A 15,084-nucleotide genomic window follows, 5' to 3' on the forward strand; every position below is an offset into this window, starting at 1 on the left:
TGGAATCTTTCTACAGACTTCAGGACGCAGTTGTATTCTGTCAGGCCCTGTGTATTTTACACCTCATAGTAACAGGCTGATTCTGGATGGTGTAAAAGAGGTGTATAGAGGACTGTGGAGAAATGGAATCTCTCTATAGACTTCAGGAAACAGTTGGATTCTGTCAGACCCTGTGTATTTTACACCTCAAAGTTACAGGCTGATTCTGGATAGTGTAAAAGAGGTGTATAGAGGACTGGGGAGAAATGAAATCTCTCTACAGACTTCAGGACACAGTTGTATTCTGTCAGGCCCTGTGTATTTTACACCTCAAAGTAACATGCTGATTCTGGATGGTGTAAAAGAGGTGTATAGAGGACTGGGGAGAAATGGAATCTATCTACAGACATCATGACACAGTTGGATTCTGTCAGGCCCTGTGTATATTACACCTCAAAGTACCTGGCTGATTCTGGATGGTGTAATAGAGGTTTATAGAGGACTGGGGAGAAAAGGAATCTCTCTATAGACTTCAGGACACAGTTGGATTCTGTCAGACAGTGTGTATTTTTCACCTCAAAGTAACAGGCTGATTCTGGATGGTGTAAAAGAGGTGTATAAAGGACTGGGGAGAAATGGAATCTCTCTACAGACTTCAGGACACAGTTGGATTCTGTCAGGTCCTGTGAATTTAACACCTCAAAGTAACAGGCTGATTCTGGATGGTGTAAAAGAGGTGTATACAGGACTGGTGAGATACGGAATCTCTCTAAAGACTTCAGGACACAGTTGAATTTTGTCAGGCTCTGTGTATTTTACACCTCAAAGTAACAGGCTGATACTGGATGGTGTAAAAAAGGTGTATAGAGGACTGGGGAGAAATGGAATCTCTCTGCAGACTTCAGGACACAGTTGGATTCTGTCAGGCCCTGTGTATTTTACACCTCAAAGTAACAGGCGGAATCTGGATTGTGTAAAAAGGTGTATGGAGGACTGGGGAGAAAAGGAATCTCTCTACAAACTTCAGGACACAGTTGTATTCTGTCAGGCCCTGTGTATATTACACCTCAAAGTAACATGCTGATTCTGGATGGTGTAAAAGAGGTGTATAGAGGACTGGGGAGAAATGGAATCTATCTACAGACATCATGACACAGCTGTATTTTGTCAGGCCCTGTGGATTTTACACCTCAAAGTAACAGGCTGATTCTGGATGGTGTAAAAGAGGTGTATAGAGGACTGGGGAGAAATGGAATCTATCTACAGACATCATGACACAGTTGGATTCTGTCAGGCCCTGTGTATTTTGCACCTCAAAGTAACAGGCTGATTCTGGAAGTGTAAAAGAGGTTTATAGAGTACTGGGGAGAAATAGAATCTCTCTACAGACTTCAGGACACAGTTGTATTCTGTCAGGCCCTGTGTATATTACACGTCAAAGTAGCAGGCTGATTATGGATGGTGTAGAAAAGGTGTATAGAGGACTGGGGAGAAATGGAATCTCTCTAAAGACATCAGGAAACAGCTGTAATCTGTCAGGCCCTGTGTATTTTACACCTCAAAGTAACAGGCTGATTCTGGATGGTGTAAAAGATGTGTATAGAGGACTGGGGAGAAATGGAATCTCTCTATAGACTTCAGTACACAGATGGATTCTTTCAGACCCTGTGTATTTTACACCTCAAAGTTACAGGCTGATTCTGGATGGTGTAAAAGAGGTGTATAGAGGACTGGGGAGAAATGAAATCTCTCTACAGACTTCAGGACACAGTTGTATTCTGTCAGGCCCTGTGTATTTTACACCTCAAAGTAACAGGCTGATTCTGAATGGTGTAAAAGAGGTGTATAGAGAATTGGGGAGACATGGAATCTCTCTACAGACTTCAGGACACAGTTGTATTCTGTCAGGCCCTGTGTATATTACACCTCAAAGTAACAGGCTGATTCTGGATGGTGTAGAAAAGGTGTATAGAGGACTGGGGAGAAATGGAATCTGTCTACAGACTTCAGGACACAGCTGTATTCTGTCAGGCCCTTTGTATTTTACACCTCAAAGTAACATGCTGATTCTGGATGGTGTAAAAGAGGTGTATAGAGGACTGGGGAGAAATGGAATCTATCTACAGACATCATGACACAGTTGGATTCTGTCAGGCCCTGTGTATATTACACCTCAAAGTACCTGGCTGATTCTGGATGGTGTAATAGAGGTGTATAGAGGACTGGGGAGAAAAGGAATCTCTCTATAGACTTCAGGACACAGTTGGATTCTGTCAGACCGTGTGTATTTTTCACCTCAAAGTAACAGGCTGATTCTGGATGGTGTAAAAGAGGTGTATAAAGGACTGGGGAGAAATGGAATCTCTCTACAGACTTCAGGACACAGTTGGATTCTGTCAGGTCCTGTGAATTTTACACCTCAAAGTAACAGGCTGATTCTGGATGGTGTAAAAGAGGTGTATACAGGACTGGTGAGAAATGGAATCTCTCTAAAGACTTCAGGACACAGTTGAATTTTGTCAGGCTCTGTGTATTTTACACCTCAAAGTAACAGGCTGATACTGGATGGTGTAAAAAAGGAGTATAGAGGACTGGGGAGAAATGGAATCTCTCTGCAGACTTCTGGACACAGTTGGATTCTGTCAGGCCCTGTGTATTTTACACCTCAAAGTAACAGGCGGATTCTGGATGGTGTAAAAAGGTGTATGGAGGACTGGGGAGAAATGGAATCTCTCTACAGACTTCAGGACACAGCTGTATTTTGTCAGGCCCTGTGGATTTTACACCTCAAAGTAACAGGCTGATTCTGGATGGTGTAAAAGAGGTGTATAGAGGACTGGGGAGAAATGGAATCTATCTACAGACATCATGACACAGTTGGATTCTGTCAGGCCCTGTGTATTTTACACCTCAAAGTAACAGGCTGATTCTGGATGGTGTAAAAGAGGTTTATAGAGAACTGGGGAGAAATGGAATCTCTCTACAGACTTCAGGACACAGTTGTATTTTGTCAGGCCCTGTGGATTTTACACCTCAAAGTAACAGGCTGATTCTGGATGGTGTAAAAGAGGTGTATAGAGGACTGGGGGGAAATGGAATCCATCTACAGACATCATGACACAGTTGGATTCTGTCAGGCCCTGTGTATTTTACATCTCAAAGTAACAGGCTGATTCTGGAAGTGTAAAAGAGGTTTATAGAGAACTGGGGAGAAATGGAATCTCTCTACAGACTTCAGGACACAGTTGTATTCTGTCAGGCCCTGTGTATATTACACGTCAAAGTAGCAGGCTGATTCTGGACGGTGTAGAAAAGGTGTATAGAGGACTGGGGAGAAATGGAATCTCTCTAAAGACTTCAGGAAACAGCTGTAATCTGTCAGGCCCTGTGAATTTTACACCTCAAAGTAACAGGCTGATTCTGGATGGTGTAAAAGATGTGTATAGAGGACTGGGTAGAAATGGAATCTCTCTATAGACTTCAGTACACAGATGGATTCTTTCAGACCCTGTGTATTTTACACCTCAAAGTAACAGGCTGATTCTTGATGGTGTAAAAGAGGTGTATAAATGACTGGGGAGAAATGGAATCTCTCTACAGACTTCAGGACACAGTTGGATTCTGTCAGGCTCTTTTTATTTTACACCTCAAAGTAACAGGCTGTTTCTGGATGGTGTAAAAAAGGTGTATTGAGGAGTCGGGAGAAATGGAATCTCTCTACAGACTTGATGACACAGTTGTATTGTGCCAGGCCCTGTGTATATTACACATCAAAGTAACAGGCTGATACTGGATGGTTTAAAAAAAGGTGTATAGAGGATTGGGGAGAAATGGAATCTCTCTACAGAATTCAGGACACGGTTGTATTCTGTCAGGCCCTGTGTATTTTACACCTCAATGAAACAAGCTGATTCTGGATGGTGTAAAAAGGTTTATAGAGGACTGGGGAGAAATGGAATCTCTCTACAGACTTCAGGAAACTGTTGTATTCTGTCAGGCTCCATGTATTTTACACGTCAAAGTAACAAGCTGATTCTGGATGGTGTAAAAAGGTTTATAGAGGACTGGGGAGAAATGGAATCTCTCTATAGACTTCAGTACACAGATGGATTCTTTCAGACCCTGTGTATTTTACACCTCAAAGTTACGGGCTGATTCTGGATGGTGTAAAAGAGGTGTATAGAGGACTGGGGAGAAATGAAATCTCTCTACAGACTTCAGGACACAGTTGTATTCTGTCAGGCCCTGTGTATTTTACACCTCAAAGTAACAGGCTGATTCTGAATGGTGTAAAAGAGGTGTATAGAGAATTGGGGAGAAATGGAATCTCTCTACAGACTTCAGGACACAGTTGTATTTTGTCAGGCCATGTGTATATTACACCTCAAAGTAACAGGCTGATTCTGGATGGTGTAGAAAAGGTGTATAGAGGACTGGGGAGAAATGGAATCTGTCTACAGACTTCAGGACACAGCTGTATTCTGTCAGGCCCTTTGTATTTTACACCTCAAAGTAACATGCTGATTCTGGATGGTGTAAAAGAGGTGTATAGAGGACTGGGGAGAAATTGAATCTATCTACAGACATCATGACACAGTTGGATTCTGTCATGCCCTGTGTATATTACACCTCAAAGTACCTGGCTGATTCTGGATGGTGTAATAGAGGTGTATAGAGGACTGGGGAGAAAAGGAATCTCTCTATAGACTTCAGGACACAGTTGGATTCTGTCAGACCGTGTGTATTTTTCACCTCAAAGTAACAGGCTGATTCTGGATGGTGTAAAAGAGGTGTATAAAGGACTGGGGAGAAATGGAATCTCTCTACAGACTTCAGGACACAGTTGGATTCTGTCAGGTCCTGTGAATTTTACACCTCAAAGTAACAGGCTGATTCTGGATGGTGTAAAAGAGGTGTATACAGGACTGGTGAGAAATGGAATCTCTCTAAAGACTTCAGGACACAGTTGAATTTTGTCAGGCTCTGTGTATTTTACACCTCAAAGTAACAGGCTGATACTGGATGGTGTAAAAAAGGAGTATAGAGGACTGGGGAGATATGGAATCTCTCTGCAGACTTCAGGACACAGTTGGATTCTGTCAGGCCCTGTGTATTTTACACCTCAAAGTAACAGGCGGATTCTGGATGGTGTAAAAAGGTGTATGGAGGACTGGGGAGAAATGGAATCTCTCTACAGACTTCAGGACACAGCTGTATTTTGTCAGGCCCTGTGGATTTTACACCTCAAAGTAACAGGCTGATTCTGGATGGTGTAAAAGAGGTGTATAGAGGACTGGGGAGAAATGGAATCTATCTACAGACATCATGACACAGTTGGATTCTGTCAGGCCCTGTGTATTTTACACCTCAAAGTAACAGGCTGATTCTGGATGGTGTAAAAGAGGTTTATAGAGAACTGGGGAGAAATGGAATCTCTCTACAGACTTCAGGACACAGTTGTATTTTGTCAGGCCCTGTGGATTTTACACCTCAAAGTAACAGGCTGATTCTGGATGGTGTAAAAGAGGTGTATAGAGGACTGGGGGGAAATGGAATCTATCTACAGACATCATGACACAGTTGGATTCTGTCAGGCCCTGTGTATTTTACATCTCAAAGTAACAGGCTGATTCTGGAAGTGTAAAAGAGGTTTATAGAGAACTGGGGAGAAATGGAATCTCTCTACAGACTTCAGGACACAGTTGTATTCTGTCAGGCCCTGTGTATATTACACGTCAAAGTAGCAGGCTGATTGTGGATGGTGTAGAAAAGGTGTATAGAGGACTGGGGAGAAATGGAATCTCTCTAAAGACTTCAGGAAACAGCTGTAATCTGTCAGGCCCTGTGTATTTTACACCTCAAAGAAACAGGCTGATTCTGGATGGTGTAAAAGATGTGTATAGAGGACTGGGTAGAAATGGAATCTCTCTATAGACTTCAGTACACAGATGGATTCTTTCAGACCCTGTGTATTTTACACCTCAAAGTAACAGGCTGATTCTTGATGGTGTAAAAGAGGTGTATAAATGACTGGGGAGAAATGGAATCTCTCTACAGACTTCAGGACACAGTTGGATTCTGTCAGGCTCTTTTTATTTTACACCTCAAAGTAACAGGCTGTTTCTGGATGGTGTAAAAAAGGTGTATTGAGGAGTCGGGAGAAATGGAATCTCTCTACAGACTTGATGACACAGTTGTATTGTGCCAGGCCCTGTGTATATTACACCTCAAAGTAACAGGCTGATACTGGATGGTTTAAAAAAAGGTGTATAGAGGATTGGGGAGAAATGGAATCTCTCTACAGACTTCAGGACACGGTTGTATTCTATCAGGCCCTGTGTATTTTACACCTCAATGAAACAAGCTGATTCCGGATGGTGTAAAAAGGTTTATAGAGGACTGGGGAGAAATGGAATCTCTCTACAGACTTCAGGAAACTGTTGTATTCTGTCAGGCTCTATGTATTTTACACGTCAAAGTAACAAGCTGATTCTGGATGGTGTAAAAAGGTTTGTAGAGGACTGGGGAGAAATGGAATCTCTCTACAGACTTCATGACACAGTTGTATTCTGTCAGGCCCTGTGTATTTTACACCTCAAAGTAACAGGCTGATTCTGAATGGTGTAAAAGAGGTGTATAGAGGACTGGGGAGAAATGGAATCTATCTATAGACTTCAGGACACAGTTGGATTCTGTCAGACCCTGTGTATTTCACACCTCAAAGAAACAGGCTGATTCTGGATGGTGTAAAAGAGGTGTATAGAGAATTGGGGAGAAATGGAATATCTCTACTGACTTCAGGACACAGTTGTATTCTGTCAGGCCCTGTGTATATTACACCTCAAAGTAACAGGCTCATTCTGGATGGTGTAGAAAAGTTGTATAGAGGACTGGGGAGAAATGGAATCTCTCTACAGACTTCAGGACACAGCTGTATTCTGTCAGGCCCTGTGTATTTTACACCTCAAAGTAACAGGCTGATTCTGGATGGTGTAAAAGAGGTGTATAGAGGACTGGGGAGAAATGGAATCTCTCTACAGACATCATGACACAGTTGGATTCTGTCAGGCCCTGTGTATTTTACACCTCAAAGTAACAGGCTGATTCTGGATGGTGTCAAAGAGGTGTATAGAGAACTGGGGAGAAATGGAATATCTCTACAGACTTCAGGACACAGTTGTATTCTGTCAGGCCCTGTGTATATTACACTTCAAAGTAACAGGCTGATTCTGGATGGTGTAGAAAAGGTGTATAGAAGACTGGGGAGAAATGGAATCTCTCTACAGACTTCAGGACACAGCTGTATTCTGTCAGGCCCTGTGTATTTTACACCTCAAAGTAACAGGCTGAATCTGGATGGTGTAAAAGAGGTGTATAGAGGTCTGCGGAGAAATGGAATCTATCTACAGACATTATGACACAGTTGTATTCTGTCAGGCCCTGTGTATATTACACCTCAAAGTACCTGGCTGATTCTGGATGGTGTAAAAGAGGTGTATAGAGGACTGGGGAGAAAATGAATCTCTCTATAGACTTCAGGACACAGTTGGATTCTGTCAGACCGTGTGTATTTTTCACCTCAAAGTAACAGGCTGATTCTGGATGGTGTAAAAGAGGTGTATAAAGGACTGGGGAGAAATGGAATCTCTCTACAGACTTCAGGACACAGTTGGATTCTGTCAGGTCCTGTGAATTTTACACCTCAAAGTAACAGGCTGATTCTGGATGGTGTAAAAGAGGTGTATACAGGACTGGTGAGAAATGGAATCTCTCTAAAGACTTCAGGACACAGTTGAATTTTGTCAGGCTCTGTGTATTTTACACCTCAAAGTAACAGGCTGATACTGGATGGTGTAAAAAAGGTGTATAGAGGACTGGGGAGAAATGGAATCTCTCTGCAGACTTCAGGACACAGTTGGATTCTGTCAGGCCCTGTGTATTTTACACCTCAAAGTAACAGGCGGATTCTGGATGGTGTAAAAAGGTGTATGGAGGACTGGGGAGAAAAGGAATCTCTCTACAAACTTCAGGACACAGTTGTATTCTGTCAGGCCCTGTGTATATTACACCTCAAAGTAACATGCTGATTCTGGATGGTGTAAAAAGGTGTATAGAGGACTGGGGAGAAATGGAATCTCTCTACAGACTTCAGGACACAGTTGAATTCTGTCAGGCCCTGTGTATATTACACCTCAAAGTAACAGGTTGATTCAGGATGGTGTAAAAAAAAGTAGTATAGAGGACTGGGGACAAAATGAATCAATCTACAGACTTCAAGACACAGTTGTATTCTGTCAGGCCCTGTGTATTTTACACCTCAAAGTAACAGGCTGATTATGGATTGTGTAAAAAAGGTTTATAGAGGACTGGGGAGAAATGGAATCTCTCTACAGACTTCAGGAAACTGTTGTATTCTGTCAGGCTCTGTGTATTTTGCACCTCAAAGTAACAAGCTGATTCTGGATGGTGTAAAAAGGTTTATAGACTGGGGAGAAATGGAATCTTTCTACAGACTTCAGGACGCAGTTGTATTCTTTCAGGCCCTGTGTATTTTACACCTCATAGTAACAGGCTGATTCTGGATGGTGTAAAAGAGGTGTATAGAGGACTGTGGAGAGATGGAATCTCTCTATAGACTTCAGGAAACAGTTGGATTCTGTCAGACCCTGTGTATTTTACACCTCAAAGTTACAGGCTGATTCTGGATGGTGTTAAAGAGGTGTATAGAGGACTGGGGAGAAATGGAATCTCTCTACAGACATCAGGACACAGTTGTATTCTGTCAGGCCCTGTGTATTTTACACCTCAAAGTAACAGGCTGATTCTGGATGGTGTAAAAGAGGTGTATAGAGAATTGGGGAGAAATGGAATCTCTCTACAGACTTCAGGACACAGTTGTATTCTGTCAGGCCCTGTGTATATTACACCTCAAAGTAACAGGCTGATTCTGGATGGTGTAGAAAAGGTGTATAGAGGACTGGGGAGAAATGGAATCTCTCTACAGACTTCAGGACACAGCTGTATTCTGTCAGGCCCTGTGTATTTTACACCTCAAAGAAACATGCTGATTCTGGATGGTGTAAAAGAGGTGTATAGAGGACTGGGGAGAAATGGAATCTATCTACAGACATCATGACACAGTTGGATTCTGTCAGGCCCTGTGTATATTACACCTCAAAGTGCCTGGCTGATTCTGGATGGTGTAATAGAGGTGTATAGAGGACTGGGGAGAAAAGGAATCTCTCTATAGACTTCAGGACACAGTTGGATTCTGTCAGACCGTGTGTATTTTTCACCTCAAAGTAACAGGCTGATTCTGGATGGTGTAAAAGAGGTGTATAAAGGACTGGGGAGAAATGGAATCTCTCTACAGACTTCAGGACACAGTTGGATTCTGTCAGGTCCTGTGAATTTTACACCTCAAAGTAACAGGCTGATTCTGGATGGTGTAAAAGAGGTGTATACAGGACTGGTGAGAAATGGAATCTCTCTAAAGACTTCAGGACACAGTTGAATTTTGTCAGGCTCTGTGTATTTTACACCTCAAAGTAACAGGCTGATACTGGATGGTGTAAAAAAGGTGTATAGAGGACTGGGGAGAAATGGAATCTCTCTGCAGACTTCAGGACACAGTTGGATTCTGTCAGGCCCTGTGTATTTTACACCTCAAAGTAACAGGCGGATTATGGATGGTGTAAAAAGTTGTATGGAGGACTGGGGAGAAAAGGAATCTCTCTACAAACTTCAGGACACAGTTGTATTCTGTCAGGCCCTGTGTATATTACACCTCAAAGTAACATGCTGATTCTGGATGGTGTAGAAAAGGTTTATAGAGGACTGGGAGAAATGGAATCTCTCTACAGACTTCAGGACACAGCTGTATTTTGTCAGGCCCTGTGGATTTTACACCTCAAAGTAACAGGCTGATTCTGGATGGTGTAAAAGAGGTGTATAGAGGACTGGGGAGAAATGGAATCTATCTACAGACATCATGACACAGTTGGATTCTGTCAGGCCCTGTGTATTTTACACCTCAAAGTAACAGGCTGATTCTGGATGGTGTAAAAGAGGTTTATAGAGAACTGGGGAGAAATGGAATCTCTCTACAGACTTCAGGACACAGTTGTATTCTGTCAGGCCCTGTGTATATTAAACGTCAAAGTAGCAGGCTGATTCTGGATGGTGTAGAAAAGGTGTATAGAGGACTGGGGAGAAATGGAATCTCTCTAAAGACTTCAGGAAACAGCTGTATTCTGTCAGGCCCTGTGTATTTTACACCTCAAAGTAACAGGCTGATTCTGGATGGTGTAAAAGATGTGTATAGAGGACTGGGGAGAAATGGAATCTATCTACAGACATCATGACACAGTTGTATTCTGTCAGGCCCTGTGTATATTACACCTCAAAGTAACAGGCTGATTCTGGATGGTGTAAAAGAGGTGTATAGAGGACTGGGGAGAAATGGAATCTCTCTATAGACTTCAGGACACAGATGGATTCTTTCAGACCCTGTGTATTTTACACCTCAAAGTAACAGGCTGATTCTGGATGGTGTAAAAGAGGTGTATAAATGACTGGGGAGAAATGGAATCTCTCTACAGACTTCAGGACACAGTTGGATTCTGTCAGGCTCTATTTATTTTACATCTCAAAGTAACAGGCTGATTCTGGATGGTGTAAAAAAGGTGTATTGAGGAGTCGGGAGAAATGGAATCTCTCTACAGACTTCAGGACACAGTTGTATTCTGTCAGGCCCTGTGTATTTTACACCTCAAAGTAACAGGCTGATTCTGGATGGTGTAAAAAAGGTTTACAGAGGACTTGGGAGAAATGGAATCTCTCTACAGACTTCAGGACACAGTTGGATTCTGTCAGGCCCTGTGAATTTTACACCTCAAAGTAACAGGCTGATTCTGGATGGTGTAAAAAAGGTGTATGGAGGACTGGGGAGAAATGGAATCTCTCTACAGACTTCATGACACAGTTGTATTGTGCCAGGCCCTGTGTATATTACACCTCAAAGTAACAGGCTGATACTGGATGGTTTAAAAAAAGGTGTATAGAGGACTGGGGAGAAATGGAATCTCTCTACAGACTTCAGGACACAGTTGTATTCTGTCAGGCCCTGTGTATTTTACACCTCAATGAAACAAGCTGATTCTGGATGGTGTAAAAAGGTTTATAGAGGACTGGGGAGAAATGGAATCTCTCTACAGACTTCAGGAAACTGTTGTATTCTGTCAGGCTCCATGTATTTTACACGTCAAAGTAACAAGCTCATTCTGGATGGTGTAAAAAGGTTTATAGAGGGCTGGGGAGAAATGGAATCTCTCTACAGACTTCAGGACACAGCTGTATTCTGTCAGGCCCTGTGTATTTTACACCTCAAAGTAACAGACTGATTCTGGATGGTGTAAAAGAGGTGTATAGAGGACTGGGGAGAAATGGAATCTCTCTACAGACATCATGACACAGTTGGATTCTGTCAGGCCCTGTGTATTTTACACCTCAAAGTAACAGGCTGATTCTGAATGGTGTAAAAGAGGTGTATAGAGGACTGGGGAGAAATGGAATCTATCTATAGACTTCAGGACACAGTTGGATTCTGTCAGACCCTGTGTATTTTACACCTCAAAGAAACAGGCTGATTCTGGATGGTGTAAAAGAGGTGTATAGAGAATTGGGGAGAAATGGAATATTTCTACTGACTTCAGGACACAGTTGTATTCTGTCAGGCCCTGTGTATATTACGCCTCAAAGTAACAGGCTGATTCTGGATGGTGTAGAAAAGTTGTATAGAGGACTGGGGAGAAATGGAATCTCTCTACAGACTTCAGGACACAGCTGTATTCTGTCAGGCCCTGTGTATTTTACACCTCAAAGTAACAGACTGATTCTGGATGGTGTAAAAGAGGTGTATAGAGGACTGGGGAGAAATGGAATCTCTCTACAGACTTCACGACACAGTTGAATTCTGTCAGGCCCTGTGTATATTACACCTCAAAGTAACAGGTTGATTCAGGATGGTGTAAAAAAAGTAGTATAGAGGACTGGGGACAAAATGAATCAATCTACAGACTTCAGGACACAGTTGTATTCTGTCAGGCCCTGTGTATTTTACACCTCAAAGTAACAGGCTGATTATGGATTGTGTAAAAAAGGTTTATAGAGGACTGGGGAGAAATGGAATCTCTCTACAGACTTCAGGAAACTGTTGTATTCTGTCAGGCTCTGTGTATTTTACACCTCAAAGTAACAAGCTGATTCTGGATGGTGTAAAAAGGTTTATAGACTGGGGAGAAATGGAATCTTTCTACAGACTTCAGGACGCAGTTGTATTCTGTCAGGCCCTGTGTATTTTACACCTCATAGTAACAGGCTGATTCTGGATGGTGTAAAAGAGGTGTATAGAGGACTGTGGAGAAATGGAATCTCTCTATAGACTTCAGGAAACAGTTGGATTCTGTCAGACCCTGTGTATTTTACACCTCAAAGTTACAGGCTGATTCTGGATAGTGTAAAAGAGGTGTATAGAGGACTGGGGAGAAATGAAATCTCTCTACAGACTTCAGGACACAGTTGTATTCTGTCAGGCCCTGTGTATTTTACACCTCAAAGTAACAGGCTGATTCTGGATGGTGTAAAAGAGGTGTATAGAGAAATGGGGAGAAATGGAATCTCTATACAGACTTCAGGACACAGTTGTATTCTGTCAGGCCCTGTGTATATTACACCTCAAAGTAACAGGCTGATTCTGGATGGTGTAGAAAAGGTGTATAGAGGACTGGGGAGAAATGGAATCTCTCTACAGACTTCAGGACACAGCTGTATTCTGTCAGGCCCTGTGTATTTTACACCTCAAAGTAACATGCTGATTCTGGATGGTGTAAAAGAGGTGTATAGAGGACTGGGGAGAAATGGAATCTATCTACAGACATCATGACACAGTTGGATTCTGTCAGGCCCTGTGTATATTACACCTCAAAGTACCTGGCTGATTCTGGATGGTGTAATAGAGGTTTATAGAGGACTGGGGAGAAAAGGAATCTCTCTATAGACTTCAGGACACAGTTGGATTCTGTCAGACAGTGTGTATTTTTCACCTCAAAGTAACAGGCTGATTCTGGATGGTGTAAAAGAGGTGTATAAAGGACTGGGGAGAAATGGAATCTCTCTACAGACTTCAGGACACAGTTGGATTCTGTCAGGTCCTGTGAATTTAACACCTCAAAGTAACAGGCTGATTCTGGATGGTGTAAAAGAGGTGTATACAGGACTGGTGAGATACGGAATCTCTCTAAAGACTTCAGGACACAGTTGAATTTTGTCAGGCTCTGTGTATTTTACACCTCAAAGTAACAGGCTGATACTGGATGGTGTAAAAAAGGTGTATAGAGGACTGGGGAGAAATGGAATCTCTCTGCAGACTTCAGGACACAGTTGGATTCTGTCAGGCCCTGTGTATTTTACACCTCAAAGTAACAGGCGGAATCTGGATTGTGTAAAAAGGTGTATGGAGGACTGGGGAGAAAAGGAATCTCTCTACAAACTTCAGGACACAGTTGTATTCTGTCAGGCCCTGTGTATATTACACCTCAAAGTAACATGCTGATTCTGGATGGTGTAAAAGAGGTGTATAGAGGACTGGGGAGAAATGGAATCTATCTACAGACATCATGACACAGCTGTATTTTGTCAGGCCCTGTGGATTTTACACCTCAAAGTAACAGGCTGATTCTGGATGGTGTAAAAGAGGTGTATAGAGGACTGGGGAGAAATGGAATCTATCTACAGACATCATGACACAGTTGGATTCTGTCAGGCCCTGTGTATTTTGCACCTCAAAGTAACAGGCTGATTCTGGAAGTGTAAAAGAGGTTTATAGAGTACTGGGGAGAAATAGAATCTCTCTACAGACTTCAGGACACAGTTGTATTCTGTCAGGCCCTGTGTATATTACACGTCAAAGTAGCAGGCTGATTATGGATGGTGTAGAAAAGGTGTATAGAGGACTGGGGAGAAATGGAATCTCTCTAAAGACATCAGGAAACAGCTGTAATCTGTCAGGCCCTGTGTATTTTACACCTCAAAGTAACAGGCTGATTCTGGATGGTGTAAAAGATGTGTATAGAGGACTGGGGAGAAATGGAATCTCTCTATAGACTTCAGTACACAGATGGATTCTTTCAGACCCTGTGTATTTTACACCTCAAAGTTACAGGCTGATTCTGGATGGTGTAAAAGAGGTGTATAGAGGACTGGGGAGAAATGAAATCTCTCTACAGACTTCAGGACACAGTTGTATTCTGTCAGGCCCTGTGTATTTTACACCTCAAAGTAACAGGCTGATTCTGAATGGTGTAAAAGAGGTGTATAGAGAATTGGGGAGAAATGGAATCTCTCTACAGACTTCAGGACACAGTTGTATTCTGTCAGGCCCTGTGTATATTACACCTCAAAGTAACAGGCTGATTCTGGATGGTGTAGAAAAGGTGTATAGAGGACTGGGGAGAAATGGAATCTGTCTACAGACTTCAGGACACAGCTGTATTCTGTCAGGCCCTTTGTATTTTACACCTCAAAGTAACATGCTGATTCTGGATGGTGTAAAAGAGGTGTATAGAGGACTGGGGAGAAATGGAATCTATCTACAGACATCATGACACAGTTGGATTCTGTCAGGCCCTGTGTATATTACACCTCAAAGTACCTGGCTGATTCTGGATGGTGTAATAGAGGTGTATAGAGGACTGGGGAGAAAAGGAATCTCTCTATAGACTTCAGGACACAGTTGGATTCTGTCAGACCGTGTGTATTTTTCACCTCAAAGTAACAGGCTGATTCTGGATGGTGTAAAAGAGGTGTATAAAGGACTGGGGAGAAATGGAATCTCTCTACAGACTTCAGGACACAGTTGGATTCTGTCAGGTCCTGTGAATTTTACACCTCAAAGTAACAGGCTGATTCTGGATGGTGTAAAAGAGGTGTATACAGGACTGGTGAGAAATGGAATCTCTCTAAAGACTTCAGGACACAGTTGAATTTTGTCAGGCTCTGTGTATTTTACACCTCAAAGTAACAGGCTGATACTGGATGGTGTAAAAA

Source organism: Dendrobates tinctorius, unplaced genomic scaffold (genome assembly GCF_039654945.1).
Source record: "Dendrobates tinctorius isolate UK_male_01 unplaced genomic scaffold, ASM3965494v1 ptg000036l, whole genome shotgun sequence".
Taxonomy (NCBI): Eukaryota; Metazoa; Chordata; class Amphibia; order Anura; family Dendrobatidae; genus Dendrobates; species Dendrobates tinctorius.